We start from the raw sequence: 4,519 nt of genomic DNA, 5'->3' as shown, positions 1-4,519 counted from the left end.
ACCCAAAGATCAAGAGTCACATGCCAGGCGCCCCTACAGAGCAAAATTTTCTAAACTTTCTTTTCGGACCAAGGTCTAGGCCTGTGAGGATTCAAGCGGCCCTGGAAGGATTGTGAACAGCAGATTCCAAAGGTCCAGAGATCTGGCCCCTCCTTCCCAGACACAATGTCAAATACATAAAATCTCCGGTCATGTTACATTTTATATTTTGAAATAGGGAAACACTCAAATACTCTTAAGGCGTTTACTCATTAAAACGTTCTCCGCCAAGATTTCACATTAGCTTAAAATTCAAATCAGCCTTTACTTATCAGTAGGAGCTCTCCACCTCAGTGTATTACATAAAAACACCTTCTCTGGCAATCACTGTTACCAGCGACCACCGACGAGCCCCACGGTCAGCCTCTTTGTTCCCTACGTGAATGTTAATACCGCCCTGCTACAAAACTCCTAACTCAAACTCGGAAAAGGCGTAGAACTTCTGCAAAGTGCGCTTTAAGAAGAGGTACTACTTTTTTGCTGAAGGAAAGAAACCCGTGAGTCCTCTAAGAATAACAAAAGGGAGTGTTTTATACTTGAGCGCGTGATTTGGGGGGAAGAATTCACATGTTGCTCTGCTGGCCCAGGCTGTTGACACTCTTCTTGTTCCTCCTGTGGGTCCCCTTCTTCAGGTATCACAAAGCAGTGGGCTCTGGCATACAGAATGTGCCCAGTCCTCTGCAATACAGAGTTGTTTTCACCCTCGTTCTCCTGGCAAATCAATTCAATGTTCCTTAGCTTCCCAAAGTCGAAATCTCTCTTCCTCAAAGTCTTTGACAGTAAGTTTCTACACATTGACCTGCTGCATGAATTCAGCCACTTCGTCATCCCTGTTGCCCACACCAGGATTCTTTCACACCACACACGGGCAGGCCTCCAGGGTTGCAGTCGTTCTGTGTGTGGCAGTGGGCCTCCGTGGAGCTCACTGCTAGAGCCGAGAGGTTTCTTTGGTTTGTTCAGAGCCAGAGCAACAAGAGAGGGACCGACTGGCGTTTCTTCACCTTGTCTGGCAGCTACAGGGTCATAGTCTTTTCCATTACAGTTCGCATCAGACAACTTCTTGAACCACTGAACGAATTCGAAATTGTCCTGAAGCTTCCGTTTTACTAATTTGTCCACAGGAATTATTTTGTCAACGCCCATTGTTTTAAAGTCTGCTTGCAGCAGTTTCAAGTTTTGGACGTATTCGTGTTCTAGCGCAGCCTGGAACTTCATTTTCTTCACGGCAACGGAGCCAAGGAGCAGCATGTCCATAAACTGACAATAGGCAGCCCTTGAACACAACTGCTCAACCTTCGTCAGATTCAGCTGCAGAGAGACTCATTGATCCAGGTCGGCAAGTTATGGGGACTCAGGTTATCGCCGGTGACTGACGATGAGTCTACGTTGGCTCACTGCCTTCTTCGGCTCTCAGCAGGACGGCATCCGCTGCTCGCTGCTCGTGCCCGTTTTAGTTCAGTCTTTGGTTTAAACCTCCCGATCTGCCTACCAGCCCATGCGATAACCTCACACGCACTCCCCTTCCCTGCCCCGTTGCACACCAACCTACCTAAAAGTGAGTGCTTTAAAGATCAAAAGTTTATTGGCTAATCATTCTGTGGGGTAGCAAGTTGTCTTGGGCTCTGATACTCTCAGCTGGGCTCACTCTGGTACCTGCAGTCAGTTCCTAGTGCAATGGAGAACTGGTTGATTGTCCCTTAGGGCACATATATTTTCTGTGGGGCCTCCTGTCTTCCAGTAGGCTGAAGGGTAAAAAAGGAAAAGGAGTTAATGGAGCCTGGAGTCAATTAATACAGCTCTCTCGTGTGTAGCCTTGGTAGGATGTAATAACTGCAACAAAGTTTGAATTGGGAGATATACCCAATCTTTATTCTCTTAACCTCATACTTCATGCCAGTGCCTGTTAGCCAAAGCAAACAGGGGTCAAAGGGCAAGAATGCCCATGTAATGTCAGCCTTGTGGGAATAAAGAACAGGGCAAAGAAAGGTCGTCTATCCAGAATATGACAAACAGAGTAAATAGCATGGAGCTTATAAACTTGTTTATTGTTGTTTTAATGGTTATTACGAAGATGAAAATTTGAATCTTGACTTATTCTGGTCTAAGTTAACCACAACTTTTGTGCTTTATTCCAGACAGAGCAAGAAATTTCAGGCACTTCCCCTCTCTTTGTCCTTCCCAATTTCTATGCACTGTACTTATGCTAATTTTAATTGTGTATTTAAACTCATCAACACTTTATCATTATCACTGTTTTGATAGAAGCAATATTTATTTGGACTCACCAATATATTTAGGCTTAATTTCTGCCTGTATCTCCTAGCTTCTATACCCTCACTGTTTAAAGAGCAATATTCGGTGTTTCCTTTAGCTCAGCTCTACTATGGTAAATTATTTCAAGTTTTGTGTATCTGTAAATGCGTTCTTTCATATTCATTCTGAAATAATTTTTTTCTAGCTTTAAATTCCTAGATTGACAGTTATTTTACTTCAGCACTTAAAAAATATAATTTGTCTTTTAGCTTTTATCATCGTTGAGAAAATAGACTTAAGTTCTGTTGTTGTTTCTTTGAAGGTATTATGTTGTTGTTTTTCTCTAGGGACATGTTAAAATTTCTTTTGTCTTTGCTTTTCTGCAATTTTACTCTATTGTGTTACTATATAGATAAATTTTTAAAAATTTTACTTTGGAGTCTTGGATTTTCTTTAACATATGGCTTATTGTCTTCATCAGTTTTGGAAATTTTCAGCCATTACCTCTTCAAAATTTTGTTACCACATTCTTTCTCTTCTCCTTCTGAGACTCTATAAACGCATCCCATCACAGATTCTTACCACATTCAAGAGGAAGGGACCATAAAATGTGTCTATACCAGAGCGGGAATCTTGAAGGACATCTTGCAATTCTAGCTATCACCAAGAGCAATATTCTTAACAGTTCTGGCAACATCATTACTTTCCATCCTGTAGTTTTAATAAGCTACTATTATGTTCAATACTAGTGACTTAACATCTGTATTTTTTTCTAGAAGAGAGAAGGATATTCTAATGGTAGAATTCCCTTTTAATGAGAACTACTGTTACTAAATTAGAACAAAAATAGGGTAAATTAATACACTTTTGTACGAAATCATATGTAGTAAGAAATGTAAGAAACTATTTTGGATAACAAGAGGAATGAAATTTCTTCCATGTCACTAAATAAATTACAACTTCAGAACTGATAAAATTTTTAACGATTACTAAGTTCTATATATTCAATATGTGGATAATACCAATCACTCTCTCATTTTCCCTATGCCTTACATTTGAGTATGCTTAGTGTAGAAGAAGTGTATCAGGGAGAAGGGAAGGGTAGAGGAGATACTGAAATATGGTGACTTGATAGAAGCTTGTATTAGAGTACTTATTTTTTTTTCCTTAAGGGAAAAATAGAAATTACAGAAAGAAGTCAAATAATGTAAATATTTATTGGTTGCCTACTACTTGTCATAGTGGTCTTTTACTGATTACTTTTGTAAGTGACACAACTGTGACTATAAAATGGTCAACCAATATCACTCAGAACTTGTGCAACATCATTCAACATTATTCCTTGTCACCATCCATCATAGCATCCATGAATCATCTGTATAGTAATCAAGTTGTTTCTCTTTCTCACAAAGTAGACTAAAATCCATCCTATAACCTCTAGTAAAACCACAAGGCAGTGATTATTCTCCCTGGTCTTGTACATAGAAGCCAACACAATCTATTCATTAATTCTTGATCAGCAACAATAAACTCCAGCGCCATTTACAGTCATCTTTCCAAATGTTCTTTCATTTTTGCTTTTGGGTTTGACCCCCTCTAATTCAATCCAGTTTTACCTATCATCACCCAGCCTTTGCTTATTGTTCCCTGATTTGTCTTCCTTCTTCTGCTGGATTTGCATGCTAATTGCAGATTCCCAGCCTTGATTTTTGGTTCCTCAAGGCTTTTGTTTCAGAGCTTTTCTCTTTTCATTCCTGGTGGCCACAGATAGACCCTCCCAATAAATATTAATTTTAACTTTCTGTGGAATGATGCTTTGTTTTAAGGAATAATTCCTTTATTTGCTCCGTTTGGGTTGGGATGGTCCCATGACTAGGTATATTTTAGAAACTCTTAATATTGATATAAAGCAATAAATGTAATTTAGGAATAAATGTAAATAAGGAATAATTCCTTTATTTGCTCCGTTTGGGTTGGGATGGCCCCATGACTAGGTATATTTTAGAAACTCTTAATATTGATATAAAGCAATACATGTAATTAGGGATTCATTAAACAAATCTGTTTTCAGAACTTTGAATTCATTTTTGTTATTAAGATCATTTTAAATGAAATAGAATCACAGTGATCCAACACAAATGACAGTCTGTCAATACAAATACGCTTATTACATGTTATAGATGTTTATATAAATATACAAGTATAACGTTAACTTTCTCTTGTTTTT

At 38.7% G+C, this 4,519-nt stretch overlaps 1 pseudogene; it reads right to left on the bottom strand.

Annotated features, from left to right (window-relative positions):
* Nucleotides 1-469: 469 nt before the first annotated feature.
* Nucleotides 470-1,430, bottom strand: LOC123784273 (microtubule-associated protein RP/EB family member 1 pseudogene; annotated as a pseudogene).
* Between the last annotated feature and the right edge of the window lie 3,089 nt (nt 1,431-4,519).

This window comes from Ursus americanus, chromosome 4, assembly GCF_024610735.1.
Source record: "Ursus americanus isolate L20-20 chromosome 4, mUrsAme1.1.p, whole genome shotgun sequence".
NCBI classification, from domain to species: Eukaryota; Metazoa; Chordata; class Mammalia; order Carnivora; family Ursidae; genus Ursus; species Ursus americanus.
Note: the sequence above shows the minus strand (reverse complement) of the source record. Positions and strands in the feature narration are given on the sequence as shown.